This window comes from Bos grunniens, chromosome 17 (genome assembly GCF_055505025.1).
Source record: "Bos grunniens cultivar Pamir isolate PY7600 chromosome 17, Bosgru_T2T1.0, whole genome shotgun sequence".
In the NCBI taxonomy this organism is placed as follows: domain Eukaryota; kingdom Metazoa; phylum Chordata; class Mammalia; order Artiodactyla; family Bovidae; genus Bos; species Bos grunniens.
Window position 1 is genome coordinate 40,220,177 of NC_141181.1, and position 19,793 is coordinate 40,239,969.

Sequence of the window (19,793 nt, forward strand, 5' to 3'; positions counted from 1 at the left end):
CACACATCAACATGAAGAGACCACAAAAAACATGGCTGAGAAAAAGGCAAGTTGCAGAAAGATATGTGGGGGGAGGGGGAATTATGGCTTGTGGAGATACAAGTCGGGTAAAAGAAGAAAAATGTGGACTTAAGGACATGTCCCACGTTCTCAAGAGTGTTTGGACCTCTTCTGAGAGGAAGAAAGGTGAGGTAAGAAGAGGAAAAGGTCTTCGCCTATGCTTTTCCCCAGTTTCTTTGTCACACACACAGTATGCAAAGGGAAAAGAGAATTATAAGGAAAGGGGACTGCAAGAGAGACCCACGGGCTCCTGGCTACTGAAGAATAACTTCGTTCAACAGATTCTACACATCAGGACTGCATCTGCTCTCAGAGCTCCCACACACAACCCAAGGGCACATTCTCATCTAGAACTGGAGGCTGAGTTTACAGTGTCTAAAGTTCTCCATGGCAACAACATGGTCTGTCAAAAAGAGAGGCGTTTGTTCACAGTCAGAGAAAATACTTCTCCCTGAGAGCCCCCTACCCATCCCCCCAAAAAAGTCAGAAATGCCATCTCCATATAACTCACTCCCTATAAAATATCAACTTTAAAATAATCATGTAAAATTTGATGCTCTTATGCATTATATCCCTGCAACTGTAAAAAATTTATAAACTTTGATCCAAGCCCTCAGTCAAGATAAACCACTATTATTATATGGTTCTTGCAAATCCTCCTTTTATTAATCAACTAGTCATGGGCTCAATGGAATATTCTGTGCCAGAAAGTATATTCTGCATGAATATACAAGATGGAAAAACAAGACATTCCAAAACATATATTTTTATGTCTCTGTTGCTTTATGGGCTTTCATTTAATGTAAGAGTATGTAGGAGACCCCAGTTCAATCCGTGGGTTGGGAAGATCCTCTGGAGAAGGAAATGGCTACCCACTCCAATATTCTTGTCTGGAGAATCCTATGGACAGAGGAGTCTGGCAGGATACAGTCCATGGAGTCGCAGAGAGTAAGACACAACTGAGCAACTAATACTTTTACTTTTCACATAATCTTTGGGCCCAAACAAGAGAAAATTCAGACCTGAACCAAGAGTAGCACAAACACCAATACTTTTTACTAACAACATTAGAAGAAATGGGTATTCATTGCAGAAAGAACAAGTTTCTTCTTAACCCTTCAAAGCACTCTAGGAAAATTTTTTAATGTTTTAAAATAAATAGGTTTTCATTCTAATTTCACAAATTACATATACTCCCCATGACTAACTTGGATACAACTTAACACAGTGCTTGAGAGTGAAAGTTCTAGAACAAGAGACCCTGGATTCCAACACCAGCCCCACCACCTATGATCTACACCAGCCCTGACACGTCACTGCTCTTCCAAACCCTCTTCCCATGAAGTGTCCTTTATATAATGTAGGTGACGTGTTTTACATGGGAAGAATTCAATCAATGTTTGCTATCATTAGCTAGAAGACTTTTAAGAAATTAACCATTGTTTTCTGTAATTTAAAATGCTGAGACACTAAAAACCAAAAAGAAAGAGGGAGGGTGGCTCTGTTTAAGAACTCGTATGTTTTCCAGAGTGATCTTTTTATTTATTAACATTAGCAACAAACTCGCGTGGTTTACCCTTTTATTGCCAAATGAGTTTCATGCTATTTTTCTCTTTTCTTTTTTTTTTGTATACACCATGAAGTATTCTGGTAAATCAACCCGTCCTCCACAACAGCTGCTATGCGAAACTGACTCATGAAATGTAGACACAGAAATGAAGTATTTGATCATCTGGGTCCATCCATTTGCCAATGCACCAACAGGATTTTTCCATGCTACAATCTATTTTCAAATATTGCAAATAAATTGCTGGTGAGTGTTGTTAGAAATCATTCACTACATATGAGAAAAATGTCCCTCATTTTGTAAAAGCTATAAATCCATTAACTTCTGATTATAATAAAAAGGAAAGAACAAAAGATGTTATCCTAAATTTCAATGTCCTGAAGGGCATGAAGGCCATCTCTTTTTGGCTTTCAAAAAGAAAATTATTCAAATTAAGTCATATATTTCAATTGTTCTAGACAACATTTTTTGCTATAAAGAATACAATTGCTAGTCCTATAATCTTAGATGGAGATACAATGTAGAAAAATGTTTGGTGTACATATTCAAACGTTTATAGGAAATTCCTTCTGTCTTCCATTCTGCCCATAATGTCCCCAAACAACACTGGTACAGGCACTTCTGTCATATTGTTATGTTATTAATATGTTACATTGTTATTTTATGTTAGCATTTCTCCTATGTGGCTATGGGCTTTCAGAATCCCACTGTTTGTTGAGCTTGCTTCACTTAGAAGGAAGCATTATTGACATACGGGTAAAACTGGTTAAAATTACCTTCAGTACTAGCCTGTAAACCTATGAAAGAAAGTTCAACTTCATAAAATTAATGAAATGTTATTTGAACCCTGAAATACAATTTTTCACTTCTCAGACCGGCAAAATTGGAAACATTTAATGGAAATCCTTTGCTGGCATGGATTTTTATACACTGTAGTGGAAATACAAATTGGTGCAACTTTTTCAAGGAGCCATTTGGCAATATCTATCAAAATGTTAACTAACATATACTTGGACTCAGTAAAGCACTACCAAGAATCCAATCTAATGTATCTTCTCAAAAAAGCATCCACACACACATACACACACAGATACAGTGATGCTCGCCACAGCCTTATTTATAAGGGGATGTGGGAACTGGCAACACCATGAATGTCCATCCTGGTGGGACTACGGATATAACTGAGCATGCACTGGACACCAGCATGTCCCCTAAGCAGGATGAGGCTGGCCTCAGGGTCATGCACAAAAATCACTTAATTTTTTTAATCAAAATGTGCTGTGGGATCATATAACTTTTTTCTAAGTACATAAAAAATTATTAGAGACTTTGGGATGGTGATACCTAGGAAGGAGACTTAATTTTACCTACATTGTTTTACATCAAGATGTTTGCATCTTCTTAGTTTAAAAAAAAAATACTTAAAAAAAAAAGAGGTACAAAACCGATCCAGCAATAATACTGCTTATAAGATCTTCCATTAGAGTTTAAAAAAAAAAGAATTATCTTCCTTCTTTTTTCTATTTACTGTTCATTTATTTATTTTGGCTGTGTTAAGTCTTAGTTACAGCATGTGGGATCTAGCTTCCCAACCAGATATCAAACCCAGGCCCCCTGCCTTGTGAGCGCAGGGTCTTACCCATCGGACCACCAGGGAAGTCCCCATTAGATGTTATATTGGCATCATCCATGTGATATTTTCTCTTCCCAGCCCCCATCTGCTAAGTACCAGGCTGGCCTTGATTTCATTTTCTCCTCATCTGCTAGAGAATCAGCACAGAGAAGGTCCTCACATCACCACCCCCAGCCCCTGCAATGAGAAGCGTACCCCACAACACCGCCAGGCCATCCAGTTCTGACCCAGCCCACAGCCAATCCTGAATCCCCTGGCACTGCTGACCGTACAACATAACACTGTGCAATTACAGAAGAAATACCCTCCAAGTATTTTGAGAACTAGTAGTGTCATTGAAGTTCAAATATAGCTTCCAAATAACAAAGTGTTTTAAAACAGAAAGGTAAACCCAGGTTTGCATGCTATTTACCTGCTGGGATTTCCAGGAGGAGGGGAGTGCATCTTAAATACTAGCTGGCATTTTCCCAACTTTCTTCAATATATATAGACATATATATATATATATATATATATATATATATGTAAAAACATACAGTATACCTAACTCTATGAAAGTATATTAATCATTCTAAATGATACCAAAACTACCTCCATCTAAAATGAAGAAGTATCTCCTTGCAGTATAAGGTGTTGAAAACATGGCTAAACACCACCACAGATTCATCCCTGAAAATCCAACTGAATTAACTTTCAAACTACCAATCCGCAACATGCAATCCTAGCAAAGATCATTTATCATCATAGTTGTGAGGAGGCCCCACCAGACACTGTCAAATCTAACATTCTCAAAAATATCCTCATAATCGTGAAACATTCCATTGAAATTCTCAGAGCATGGGTATCCATTTCCCTTTCAAAAACTTGCCTCTCTGCACGCAATTCCTGTTTACTGGATTTCATTCTTCCTGTTTAATGACTCCTCCACCCCTGGTGTGACAAAATAAAAAACCTGAAGGAATCTATTTTTAGCACAAATATTCACTTAGGTATTTTCTATGTAATCAACAGGATACAAAGTTGTTTATGCCTAACCAAAATTTGCCTGCTTTGTTCACTGTCCACTTGCTAATACTGAACAAAGGAAAATCTTTCAACAAATCTCAATTAACAAAAGATAACTTGAAAATAATTTTGAACTTAATGTTGAGTGTATACTTACTCATTTCTGATTCTTTGCGACCCCATCCATGGACCGTAGCCTGCCAGGCTCCTCTGTCCATGGAATTCTCCAGACAAGAATACTGGAGTGGGTTGCCATTTGCCTCCTCCAGGAGATCTTCCCAATCCAGGGATCAGACCCTCACTTCCCTGCATTAGCAGGCAGGTTCTTTACCGCTGCACCACCTGGGAATCCCATTTGAGCTTAATATCCCTCCAATAATTATAACTGTGGATTTTAAATTACCTAAATAGCCTGTCAGGAAAAAGTGACAAGTGCTCTGTATCATTTGGGGTGTGTATGAATGACAATACAGGAAACACTGCTCAAAACACCTTAGAATCTTTTGTGTTTCTATGCCCTAAATGTGTGCTCTACATTTGGCAAGATCCTCTTCTCAAAGCCCTAAGTACTACCGAATTATCCTCTGAAATGACCTTGAAGTCAATGTAGTAGAGAACACCGTCAATACAATCCTTTCGATAGAAACACCCCTGAGTCTGTGATGGGACACCTGCTAATTAAAGTTCCTTCTCTTTTTTCCCAGGCCCCCTCATCACAGCACCTCCGCATAGTCACACAAACTCTCCCCTATGGGCACTGCCCTCCCTGGGCCCTGAGCTCCTGCTCCACGTCCTGTTCATCTGTGTTTCCCGGCGCACCTGGCAGAACAGTGCCATGCACACAGATGTGTTCTACGCACATGTGCAGAGTGCCTGAAATGCGCAAGTGTGTGCCTCCCAGAATTTTACAGTTATGACTTATAATACATTCACCAAAAATGTGGCCCAGCCAGATGCACCAGAACCACGAGAGACTCTATTCCCTGGAAACCGATAGCGTTTCACTGTCACACCTATTTTAGTTCATGCCTGTCTGGAAATCCCCTTCGGGTAGTAGTAAAGATGGTGTCCTTTCAACGTATATGGACTAACTCTAATCTAGGATTAGGTGACTGGTATCCTGGTCCAGTTATTTCTGATTCAGATGGTCTCAGGGAACAGTAACCAAGAGATGAAAATACAGCTTATGATTATGATACTGGGGGACTTCCTTGTTGGTTCAGCAGTTAAGAATCTGCCTTGCAATGCATGGGACATGGGTTTGATCCCTGGTCAAGAACTAAGATCCCACATGCCTTGTAATAACTAAGCCCACGCGCTGCAACTCATAAGTTTATGCAGCACTACAGAGACCATGCGCCACAACTAGAGAATCCATGCACAGCAACTAGAGAGTCCATGCACCGCAACGAGAGAGTCTGTGCGCAGCAACTAGAGAGTCCGTGTGCCACACTAGAGAGTCCATGTACCACAGTGAAAGATACTGCATAACAGGACGAAGACCCCACACTCCACAACTAAGATCTGACAGAGCCAAATAATTTTTTTTAAGAAAAGAAAGATTATTACACTGCTTTTCCCTAACCCTTCCAATCAACCAAACTTAAAATATAAATTCTAAATTCCCTTATCTTCATCATTAAACCAACAACAACAAAGCTGGGAGGAAAAATTCTCCCCAAAAGAAAAATTCTATTCCTTCATATGCATCTATCTGTCACATATTAAGTTAACTAATGACCACCAGAGAAGTGAGTCACTTTACTCTCATTGGCATCCTAGAGTCCTTGCCCAGCTCAAGATGTGAACAGAGTGGAATTTTAACAACAAAGGTTGGCCACATCCTAAGGTATCTATATTTCAAAAGCTGATAAGAGATAAAACTTTATTCAATGTAGCAGTAAAAACTGTATCCAGACTACATGTATCACTGTGTTTGTAACTTACGCTAGATAACATGGAGTCATGAAAGTACGAACTTAACACTTCCATTTTTTATCAAAAAGAAGGGAATACTCTCTAGCTTTTAGGTGTTCTGTGGTACAGACCCATTCTGTATATGTATGTGAGTATAGCTCTCCATCCACCCCTGGTCACTGGTCCTTTCAGCAGTGCCAGGCTGGGATGAAACAGTTACCCAGGTAAAATCTCCATGGAGAAATTTCTCATTCCAGCACCTCCCTTGTAAAGTTTGTGGTTGATGCTTTTGGTTGATGTATTGGGCCACATTATATGGTAAAATTAAACCATATTCACTCAGGTTCCATTAGTAATTCAGTCTGGACTAAAGTCGATTATACCATGAAAATGCTAAGCAAGTTAATAATGCAATTAAATCCGTGTGCGGGCACATTTACCCTACTTAAGAATTTAAGAGCCCCAGTACATTAGTTGAACATAAGTTACAAATGAACAATTTCTTAATTCACTAAATCAATTCCAAAAGGATAGAAAACATTTTTTAAAGTATTATTGTTGCTCTTTGTGCTTACAGATAATAATGAGTTGCATGTATTTAAATACTCTAAGATCTGAGCATTTCAGAAATTTAAAATATCCTTCCCAGTAAACTTAGATCTTTGAATTATTTTTGCATTTGCTTTTTACAAATTCATCCTCCTTTCCCAGAATGATGCCTCAGGTATAAATACCTTTAAAGGGTGTAGGTTTTGTTCCCCACCCACCTCCCCCACCAACCCGCCCCGCCACATACATACACACAGACACACACACACACACACGAAATGCAAAGTAACTCCTAACTGCGGAATTGAGAGATGCAGCCAGGGTGAGTGTTATGAACTGATGGGATGACGCCCTGACCCCGGTGTGATGGCATCTGGAGATGGGTCTTCAGGAGGTAATCAGACTGAGATCAGGTCTTGAGGGTGGAACCGTGGTCCAATGGTACAGGTGTCCTTATCAGTGAGGGAGCCATACCACAGCTTTCTCTTTCTCTCCCTCCTCCCCAGACCCCTCCATTCGCACAGAAAAGTCCATGTGAGGACAAGGCAGCCCTCACCAGAAAGCAAGTCAGCCGGACCCTTGATCTTAAACTTGTAGCCTCCAGAACTATGAGAAAATGAATTGCCATTGTCTAAGCCACTCAGTCTATGCTATCTTGGTATGGCAGCCTGGGCGGACTAATATAGTAAGTTTCTTAAATCCAGCAAAGTTAAGCCAAAGTAAGATTGAAACGCACATGAAATAAAAAGAACAGAGCCAAAACACCGATACTACCAAAACCCTCACTTTTACCGACTGCGAATGACCTAGGATGCATATACATTTAGCTTCTTCCGTAGTCTGAGATTAGAAACCAATGGCCGTCAGGGACCAGAAGCTGAAGCTGAGGATGGCACCATGGACGCTGGTCAGGAACCAAGGTTGTGAGGGGCAGCGTGGACACCCTCAGCTCAGCTGCGTGCTCTCCTTTCTAACTAATGCTGCTCAGTCCCAGAAATCACTGTGTAGGAAAAGCTGTCAAACTTCCTCGCAACTTGACAGAATTACACTGTATTATACTCAAGCTCATTTGAAAGAAAATAATACATACTTCAAATCCCAGAAACTGTTATTACAGTAAAAATATATCACTAGAGAAAGCAGTATGGAAATGTGCACTTCCAATCTGTTCAACAAATATTTTATTAAGCACACTTCCCCCCAACCCCCACCTTATCCCCAAGCATGGGGGGGGGGGGGCACTCATGTCAGTCACTAAGAGATGAATTTCTGATGATAAAGAGATATCAGGTGTCAGTTCAAGAGCACCAGAGCCTCAAATCTCCAGCCCAGTGAACTCCAAACTACTTAATGATGATAAATTACTTTTTTTTTTTTTCAACTTTTTACTTTATATTGGAATGTAGTAGATTAACAATCTTGTGTTAGTTTTGGGGGGACTGCAGAGTGACTCAGTTATACACATACATACATCTATTCTTTTTCAAATTTCCCAAGTAATTTGTTACATAACATAGAGCAGCGTTCCGTGTGCTATACAAATAGACCCTTGTTGGTTATCCATTTTAAATACAGCCAAGTGTGTACATGACAACAATTCTCTGGATCACATAAGGGCATTCCAAACTCCACTCATTCTAAAACTGAGCTCCCGATCACTATTTCTTTCATCAAACTTGATCTTCCCAAAGTCCTTTTCTTCAATAATTCCATCCTTCCATAAACTCTAAAGTCATGCATGAGTCCCCTTTCTTTCCACTCAAATGGAACACCTCGTCTGCTCTCTTTCATTGTACACAACACACGAGATAATTGCTCTCTTCCATCACTTGCTTCCACAAGCTGACAGCATGAGCCCCAGACTGGCCTCCGTAATTCCATGCTCTCCCCACCACTGACCATCCTCCACCCAGCATTCAGTGACCTCACCACACCTCTACCCAAAGCCTCGAACAGCCCCCAACACACCCAGAATGAATCCAAACTCCCTATGCAATCAGGGCTCTCCACCAACCTCTGATGTCAACACCTTCCACAAGTCACTACCTCACGGCTCCTGCCCTGAAGCCTCCACCCTCACCAGCCAAGACCCCCTCTAGGCAGTCTCTTCCCTGGAGGAGGGCACGGCAACCCACTCCAGTATTCTTGCCTGGAGAATCCCATGGACAGAGGAGCCTGGTGGGCCACAGTCCATGAAGAGGAAGCCCAAAGAGTTGGACATGACAGCAACTTTCACCTCAAGTGAAGCAGTCTCTGACTTTTCCCCTCCCTTCCCCACAAGGCAGGCCCTCTTCAAATACCACTTCATTATTAGTGAAGCCTTCCAAATGTGGCCTTAATCACCTTAAGCTTTTCCTGTGATACCTGTCAACACCTGACTTACTGTATAGCCTGTTTGCATGATTCCCTTCACAAGCACTGTGTACCAAACAGGCAGGGCTCAGCTGTTCACAGCTGCATCCTTAGAGCCTGACAGTGAGTGGTAACACAACGGACTTCTGATAAGCGTGTACTGAATTAATTTATTTATATTATAAGGACTCATAGGACTAGTGAATGTTTACCAATATCTGTTTTACCAATAACCTAAAAATATTTCTGCAGTGAGGTTCACTATAAAAGGAAAACACTAAACTTAAAAAAAAAACCAAACGTCTGCTTCAAAGTTCAAAGTCCCTGGGCCAGACCCCCCTGACCTTTCTGTGTTGCCACATCCTGGTGCTGCAAAGAGCCTTTCCCCATGTTTGTCAGAAAAGTTATTCACATCACACAGGGAGTATTTCAGTACTATGAAAATATTCTCCCTAGAACATATCTACAGAACTATCTATGGTGGAATCTGGAGGAAATATTTTCTCACAATTTCTAGAACATATCCATTTGTAATATAAATGGGGAAACTACAGACCTCTAATATCACATAAATTAAATCAGCATTTAAAAATACACAGATTTGCATTTAGCCAAAACAGTAAAATGACTAACGATTTTGCTACAAATAAAAACTATTTGCAAAGATACAAAGTGGCATTCAATCTGATAAAGAATTGTATCCAAAATATAGAAGTCTCACAACTTCAGGAAAAACGTAACTTTTCAAAATGATAAATGTAATATGGTACCTAGGTTGGATATGGAACAGAAAAAATACATTAGTGGAAAACTGGTAAAATGCAAAATAAAGTCCATAGTTGAGTGACCAGTGTTTTTTCAACATTTCTTTCTTAGTTTTGTGAAATATACCTGGTTCTGAAAGGTGTAAACAGTAGAATATGAGTGACAGGTACACAGAAATTCTCTATTTTGGCGCCTTTTATGTAAACCTAAAAGTATTTCAAAACAAAAAGTTAAAAGGAGGTGAACAAAATACTTGCAAAGACTTGTACCAAAGAGATGTGGATAGCAAATAAGTAAATGAAAAGATTCTCATCATTAACTGTTAAGGAACTGCTTGTACATGAACGTTTATGGCAGCGATATTCAAGGCAGAAACATCCCAAATGTCCAACAACTTATGAACAGATTAACAAAAAGTGGTATGATGAAATACTGTTGCTGTTGTTCAGTCATCCAGGGGTGTCTGAATCTTTGCAACCCCATGGACTGCAACATGCCAGGCCTCCCTGTCCCTCACTATCTCCCAAAGTTTGCCCAAGTTCATGTCCATTGAGTCTGTGATGCCATCCAGCCATCTCATCCTCTGACACCCTCTTCTACTGCCCTCAATCTTTTCCGGATCAGGGGCTTTTCCAATGAGTCAGCTGTTCACATTACGTGACCAAAATACTGGAGCTTCAGCTGAGTACTCCAATGATTTCCCTTAAGACTGACTAGTTTGATCTCCTTGCTCCAAGGGACTTTCAGGAATCTTCTCCAGTACCACAGTTTGAAGGCATCAGGTCTTCGGCGCTCTGTCTTCTTTACAGTCCAGCTCTCACAATTGTACATGACCACTGGGAAGACCACAGCCTTGACTATACGGATCACTGTCAGCAGAGTAATGTCTCTGCTTTTCAACACAGTCTTGGTTTGTCACAGCTTTCCTGCCAAGAAGCACTCATCTACAGATTTCATGGCTGCAGTCACCATCTGCAGTGATTTTAGAGCCCAAGAAGAGGAAATCTCACTAGTTCCACCTTTTCCCCTTCTATATGCCATGAAGTAATGGGGCATGATGCCATGATCTTAGTTTTTTTAATATTTAGCTTTAAGCTGGCTCTTTCACTCTCTTCCTTCACCGTCACCAAGAGGATCTTTATTTCCTCTTCACTTTCTGCCATTAGAGTGGTAACATTCGCATATCTGAGGTTGTTGATGTTTCTCCCACCTATCTTGATTCCAGCTTGTAACTCATAATATTTCATGATGAAATATTATTTGGCCCCAAAAAGGAATGGAATGCTTTATACATTTTACAACGTGGATTAACCTTGAAAACATAATGCTAAATCAAACAAGCCAGGCACACACAAAAACTGCGTATTACATTCATACAAAATGTCCAGAATAGGAAATTCTATAGCAACAGAAAGTAAACTCCTGATTAGTTAGGACAGGAAGCATAGTGCACAGTGGGTAATAGCTAAAGAGCACAAGGATTTTCTTTCTGAGGTGATAACAATGTTCTAAAACTGACTGTGATGGTAGCTGCACATTCCTGTAAATACACTAAAATTCACTGATCATATGCTTTAAATGAGTGAATAATACAGTATACAAATTATACTTCAATAAAGCTGCTTGTTAAAAAACACTAAGATATCAATATAAGCTTATTAATAAAATGCCTTAAAATATAACCTGACATATCCAAGTGCTAATTAGGATGCAGGACAACTGGAATTTTCATGCACTGCAGATGGAAATACCATATGACACAGCTGCTTTGGAAACAAGAATTTGTCAGTTTCTCATGAAGTTAAACAGCATGTAGCCCCAGGAACCCCACACCTAGGTATTTGCCAATAAAAACAAAAATACATGTTCACATAAATTCTTACATGTATGGTTTACAGCAGTTTTATTCATAATTGCCAAAAACTAGAAGTAACTCAAATATGGATTGGGGATTAACAAATTTTGGTACGTCTATATGATGAAGTACTACTCAGCAATGAACAGGGAAAAAACCAAAAAAAAAAAAAACCACTACTGATACATGTCACAGCATGGCTCAATCTCAAAAGCCTGATGCTTGATGAAGAAGTGATGCCAGAAGATGGCCCACTATATGATTCCATGTATTAATATATGACATTCTGGGAAAGGCTGCTGCTGCTGCTGCTAAGTCACTTCAGTTGTGTCCAACTCTGTGCGACCCTACAGACAGAAGTCCACCAGGCTCCCGCGTCCCTGGGATTCTCCAGGCAAGAACACTGGAGTGGGTTGCCATTTCCTTCTCCAGTGCATGAAAGTGAAAAGTGAAAGCAAAGTCACTCAGTCGTGTCCCACCCTCAGCGACCCCATGGACTGCAGCCCACCAGGCTCCTCCATCCATGGGATTTTCCAGGCAAGAGTACTGGAGTGGGGTGCCATCTGGGAAAGGCAAACCTGTAGTAAGAGACATCAGACCAATGGCTGCCACAGTCAGGGCTAGTCAGAGGAGACTGACTACAGACAGGGGCAGGGAGCTTTCCAGATGATGGAAACATCTCTGACTGTGGTGACTGGTGGTGGTATGCCTGTACACATGTTAAAATTCATAGAATTTTATACTGGGACAGGATAAATCTTACTATAGATAAATTACATCTGCAGACTTCCTGCTAAGACTTCATGCTCCCAATCAGGGGACCCAGGTTCTATTCCTGGTCAGGGAACTAGATCCCATTTGCCACCACTAAGAGTCTGAATGTTGCAACTAGAGATACCACATGCCACAACTAAGACCCAGGTCAGCCAATAAATAATATTTTTAAAAAAATTATATCTGACTGTTGTAAAAGTTGCAACCAACTTAATTACAATTTGTGTTTTTAATTCCTAATACAATGTTGACAGTAGTATGCTACTACAATAATTATCGAAATTAGAAATGCAAGAATCCTTTGGCCCAACAGAAATTTATCAGATCACATATGTAAGGGATATTCCTTACTGGGAATACACTGTACTGGCTAAACTCACAGGCACACCCCAGAAGCGAGCTCTTCGTTCACTGTTCCAGAAAGATTCCCAAATTATATTTTACAGTAAGTAAATAAGCAAGGGACAGATAGATAAGTAGATATAATCTGGAGGTTGGGGAAAACATTTTGTATGGGTCTATGCACATATCTTCAAAAAAAAATCTTTGGAAGAATAAACAAGCAACTAAGACCACTCACTCTGTTTTGGGGCTGGAGACCAGGCACATGTGGAGCAGAAGAGGAAGGAAGGCTCTCCTTTGCATACCTTTTTATAATGTTTGATATGTGAACTATGCACACGTGCACACACACACACACACAAAACCTAAGTAAGTATTATTTAAAACACTAGTTTTTAAATATATAGTCTAAGTACAAATGATGAACATTTGTGGTACATTGCAAACATTCCAGAGACAGCAACACATTATCATGTACACTTACAATGCAGGGTGAATTTTGAGCAAACCACTAGGAGGTTGCACTTAACCTCTCTTTCTGATCCCAATGCCCCTCAAAAACAGGAGCCTGTGGAATGGTCAACATAGAATGTTCTGGAAGGAAATGATATGGTTTTGTTTTTTAAAGGAGCCATAAATGAGAAAATTCAGAATTTAAAAAAAAAGAAAAAAGACCTTGTTACCCCTTTGAAAAACCTCCTTTCTGCCCTAGAGTACTGTGTTCTTCCATCCCAAAGGAAGGGCATTTTCTATGTCTTGTAAGGACAAAGGGGAACAAACTGGACTCGCTACCAGACACAGTGACACAGGTCTCCTCAACTGAAACGACTAGAGCACATCACTGAAACACAAATACATCCCCAGAACCACCAAAACATCTGGATTTCAGCATTTCAGAAGCACTTAAGACTCCTTAATATCTCACATTCCAGAATCTAGCATCTGTCTTTCATTATATAGTTGAGATCAAGAAGTACAATCATAAAATAGTGTCGGATAATGTCAGATAACATAAACAGTATCTCTCTGCAAGATACAGGCTTATGAATTAATTCTTAGCATATCTGGGTAATTTCTGAACATTTCTCGATTCTGGTCAAATTCCAGTTCAATTAACCCCTTTCTAAATAACGTACTCAGACAACAAAATTCACTTACGAGTTAAGACATCTTCATGGCAACAGTCAGAGAAGCAGAAGCGCCAGGAATGTTTTACTCTCCAACTTGCTAGTTCCGAATACTACAATCCGTTCAAATCTGGTCCCTGGGAGCAAGCCCCTGAGCCTTTCCCTCACCTTTTTCAGTCAGCACTGAAAACCAAGGCTTCCAACTATGTTTCCAGACAGAAAGGAATTATTAATATAATTCTATGTGGAAATGTCATAAGCAACAGAAATAGGAGGTATGTCAAGTCTGTGTTTTTCTGACAAACAAGCAGATGCATGGATATACTACTGCTGAGAAAAACTGGTTAGTTTCCCCTGAACCCCCACCCCAGTACACAGCAACTTGAAAGGCATCAAGCTAGCCCAAACCAAAGATCAAAGAATTCTAATTGTAATCATCACTTTCATTCTCTTCAACTGACAAAAATCCTTAATATAGTTGATTATTAAAAATAAAGGAAACAAAAACCAATAACAACTAATCAGAAGAAGATACCAAGATAATATATTTATCATGTTACTATGTCACTGGATAAAACAAAGTACTGAAAAGGAGGAAAAAGAATAACACATTTACATCCTTAGGGCTTCCCTGGTGGATCAAATGGTAAAGAATCCGCCTGCAATGCAGGAGACCTGGGTTTGATCCCTGGGTCAGGAAGATCCCCTGGAGAAGTAAATGACAACCCTAAGGCAGTATTCTCCAGGCACTGTTCTTGCCTGGAGAATTCCATGGACAGAGGAGCCGAGCGGGTTACAGTCCATGGTGTCACAAAGAGTTAGACATGACTGAGCAACTAACACTTTACATCCTTAAAACAGTATCCAGTGACAAAACTGTCAAGAAATATTAGATGCTACTAAAACCATCATGTAAAACTCTGCATTTTTTCAGATAAACCTAATGACTAAGACAAGCTACTTAAAAGACAGAGTTAATATAACAATATCTAATACTTACTGAGACTTATCTATTGGCTAAGTACCTGGACCTAAGTTAAAAATAGACCTTCCAGTCCTACTCTACTAACTCCAATTATTTTAAAAGTTAAAATTTTAATACAATTATTTATTTGACCACACTGTGTGGCTTGCAGAATCTTAAGTTTTCCACCCATGGATCAAACCCAGGTCTCCTGCAGTGGAAGCACACAGTCTTAACCACTGGACCACCAGGGAAATCCCAAAATTTCAATAAAATGAGATTTTAGAGCTGAAGCTCATCTCTGAAGTACAAGTAACCTAGTGAAACATTTTATATAAAAAGAAATGGGCAAATAAAGAGAAAGACCTTAAGCAAATTGGAACTTCACTTTGTAACAGTCCTTACTACAACAGTCCAGATATTGACACTCAATTTTATTTCAGAAGGAGTCTGGTAGAGTGGAAAAAGTGTGGACTTTGAAATCAGACAGTTTTGTGTCCTTAAGAAAAAGAGTTAACTTCTCTATCTCAGTTGCTTCTTCACTGGTAAGTTAAGAGCCGCATCTCCTGCTTAATTGGGTTGATGTAAAATCCCATGGATGGAGGAGCCTGGTAGGCTCCAGTCCATGGGGTCGCTAAGAGCCAGGCATGCCTGAGCGACTTCACTTTCACTTTTCACTTTCATGCACTGGAGAAGGAAATGGCAACCCACTCCAGTATTCTTGCCTGGAGAATCCCAGGACAGAGGAGTCTAGTGGGCTGCCCTCTATGGGGTCACACAGTCAGACACAACTGAGGCGACTTACCAGCAGCAGCAGCAGCAAAAACTAAAAATGCTTTTGAACTGTGGTGTTGGAGAAGACTCCTGAGAGTCCCTTGGACTGCAAGGAGATCCAACCAGTCCATCCTAAAGGACATCAGTCCTGGGTGTTCTTTGGAAGGAATGATGTTAAAGCTGAAACTCCAGTACTTTGGCCACCTCATGCGAAGAGTTGACTCATTGGAAAAGACTCTGATGCTGGGAGGGATTGAGGGCAGGAGGAAAAGGGGATGACAGAGGATGACAAAGGCATCACTGACTCGATGGACGTGAGTCTGAGTGAACTCTGGGAGTTGGTGATGGACAGGGAGGCCTGGTGTGCTGTGATTCATGGGGTCACAAAGAGTCAGACACGACTGAGAGACTGAACTGAACAACTCAAAAATGAGGGGAAAAAACCTAGCTGACTTTCTGACACATAATGAAGACTTAATAAATGTCTATTGCTTTTCCATATCGTCCCTCAGTTCTTCTAAGTTGCGTTCTCCCTAAGTATAAATGAAGAGCAAACAACACAACTCTAAGTATTATGTATTATTATACTAATGGAGACTTGAACTTTCAAAGGGGCAGCACTACAAAAGTAACTCAATAAAAGATAATTAGAAGCATAAAGATTCATTTACTGTTGTACCTTTTAATAGTGAACGTTTATATTATGAAGGTAATTTCAATTCCTTTTCAAATTCTTCAAAAATAGTCATGAAATTTCTATTCCACATTCTTATACTTATTAACACTCTTCTGCAAGTTTTGGCTAAATCTCTAAGTTCACAGAACATTCAAATGTAAGTACAGAATGATGACAGATTTCAATAATCAGAAAAGAACAGAAAATCATATCTATTCACAGCACACAAATATAAAGCTTTTATTTCAAAAATATGTATTCCAATAAACACTCTTAGAAGAGAATACATATACATGTTACACATATGGAAAGACTTTGCCACTTGAGTACTTTTGAAAGTGAAAAAATTTTTGGTTCAGCTTTTCTATTCAACATAAAATAATCAAAACTACTCAAGATATATTGGTGTAGATGAGTTCTTACACAATGGTTCTTTGAAGTCTGAAAGTGCTTTACAAAGAAAGCTCTTTAGAAAGCTCAACATGAAGCCTATAATTCTAAAATGATCCAGATAAGTATTAATCTGGACAACCAAATAAAGAAATAATTTTAAAACATGGTCTTACTGCCTCACTCACACTGAAAAGAGGCATATTTCTATAAATACTACTAGCCAAATAGTATTATTTGTATAGCCAAATAGTCTCTTATCTTTTAAAATGACTCACAATTTCTACTGGCACTAATACTTTCATTGTGTCAGTGATTGTAATGTCTTACATTACTGTATAGACTTTTCCCTTTGAGAAGTACTTTCTCATACATTATGTTCATTTAACCCTTAACAGATACCCTCGAAAACAGTGTACTGTTTTAAAGACCAGAAAGCTGAGGTCCAAGGAAAGCTGCCAAAGTCACTCAGAGAATAGAGAGTACCACACCAGCCCCTCTCTCTCACCTACTTTTCCTCATTACAGACCCCAAAATGAGTGACATCATTAAAGCAACATCAATATAAAAGAAGCTAAGGCATTACAAATACTGTTTCTCTTGGATCTTACAAGAGATTAGTTATACAATTTAAAATACTGTCGATCTGACTTACAAAGGCTTACAAAGTAGATGTATAAAACAAAAAGTTCAGAATCCAGTAAAAGCAAATGTATACACCCCTCGAATAAAATCCAAGGCAAAAAACTGAAGTCCAGGGCTTAGAAATTCATAAGATCATGCCTAGAGTTTCAGGCTTCTATTTTTGACTTACTTATGTGACTGACCAAAGTCATGGTGGCTAAGTAAAACTTGAATCACATCACCTATCCAAGCAATTCTGAGTTAATTGTGGCTGTCTTAAAATAATAACAAGCCTAAATTATGTTATACTCAAATAGTAAAAAATAATCTCCCAGGAGTTAAATTTTAAAATTATACCAAATTGGGTCGTGCCCTGTCAGTACTGCTTATTGAATTACATGGAAATGTCTGATGCACACTTCATAGTTTAAGTATTTGTGAAACGCTCAGGTATTATAAAACACCATGGAAACACAAATGTCTATAAGATAGATTCACCTTCAAGGAATTTTTTGCAGTTTAAAATAAGAATAAGGTACACTAAAAACTGTAAGATGAAAGAAACTGAACACACCAATAAAATGAAAACATATTTGGGGGAGGATTAAAAAAAAGGGGGGGTTAAAAAAGGGGGGCGTTAAAAAAATTAGAAAAAAAAAGAAAACATATTCCACACTCATGGATTGAAAGAATTAATATTGTTAAAACGATCATATTACCCAAAACAATCCACAAACTCAATGCAATCCGTATCAAAATTCCAATGACATCTTTCATAGAACTAGAATAAATATTTATATGGAACCACAATAGAGCCCAACTAGCCAAAGCTATATTCAGAAAGAATAACAAATGTGGAGGTATCACATTCTCTGATTTCAAATTATATTACAAAGCTACAGTTATCAAAATAATATGGCCCTGGTATAAAAACAGACACACAGATCAATGAAACAGAATAAGAGCACAAAAATAAAAGCATATATACATGGACAATTAACTTACAACAAAGGAGCCAAGAACACACAACGAAGAAAAGACAGTCTCCTCAAAACTGGTGTTGGGAAAGCTGGACAACTATATGCCAAAGAATGAAAAGAGACCAATTATATGTCACCACACAAAAATTAACTAAAAATAGATTAAAGGCTGGAATGTAAGACCTAAAAAGCATAAATTTCTAGAAGGAAACATAGGCGACAACCTTCCTGACATTGGTCTTAGCTATGTTTTTGGATTTGACTCCTAAGGCAAGGGAAACAAAAGCAAAAAATTAAAAATGAGACTTAGATTTCCCTGGTGATCCAGTGTTTAAGACTCCATGTTTCCACTGCAGAGGGTCCAGGTTAGATTCCTTGTCCCCCTGCTCGGGAAGTTCCACATGCCACACAATTTGAAAATTAAAATGGGACTACATCAAACTAAAACCTTCTACCATGAAGGAAATCATCAACAAAGTGAAAAGGAAACCTACTGAAAGAGGAAAGGTATTTACAAATCATAAATCTGACAAAGGGTCATATCCAAATATTTTGGTAAAATCCAGATATTTTGGTAAAATCCAGAATATACAATTCAAAATATACAAAGAACTCGTACAACTCAACATTTCAAAACACAAGGTCCAATTAAAAAATAAGCAAAGGACTGAATGGACATTTTTCCAAAAAAAAGACAAAGACATGGCCAATAGGTAAATAAAAAGATGCTCAACATGAGCAATTATTAGAGAATTGTAGTCAAAACCACGATGAGATATCACCTCCCATGGGTCAAAATGGCTATTACCAAGAAGATAACAAGCAACAGGTCTTATTAATACCAGGTGTGTGGAGAAAAGGGAGCCCTTGTGCACCGTTGATGGGAATGTAGACTGCTATAGCCACTGCGGAGAACAATACAGAGATTAATGGAAAAATTAAGAACAGAACTGGCATATGTTACAGCTATTCGCTGGGTATTTATCCAGAGGATATGAAAACAGTAATTTGAAAAGACACATGTACCCCTATGTTCAGTTAGCATTATTTACAATACAATAGCCAAGATGTGGAAACACCCTCAATGTCTACCAAGGGGTGAACAGATAAAGTGTGTGTGTGTGCACACACTATATACACTATAGAATATTACTCAGAATATTACCAGACAATAAATGCTTTCCTGAGAGGCGCAAGTTAAAACAATAAAAATTTTCACAAAGAAAGACTCAATATCCAGCTCAAGTGACTAGAAAAAGCTTCACAGAGGAGGAAACATTTAAGTTAGTCCTTTTTAAACGCCCAGGACAGGTCTGAGGGAAGAACAGCAAGGAATGAAGGGACCCTGGGTAAAAAGGGTCCCTTTGCTTGTGGCATGCAGACAAAGACCTGAGGATGACAGCAGTGAGAATGAAAGGAAGAATCAGGAAGGAAAATAA

General features: G+C 39.1%; 1 protein-coding gene across 12 annotated transcripts in view; it reads right to left on the reverse strand.

The window, feature by feature from the left end:
* RAPGEF2 (Rap guanine nucleotide exchange factor 2) overlaps positions 1-19,793 on the reverse strand; it is a 273,052-nt gene that overhangs the window by 236,033 nt on the left and 17,226 nt on the right. The gene's annotated exons all lie outside the window — the stretch shown is intronic.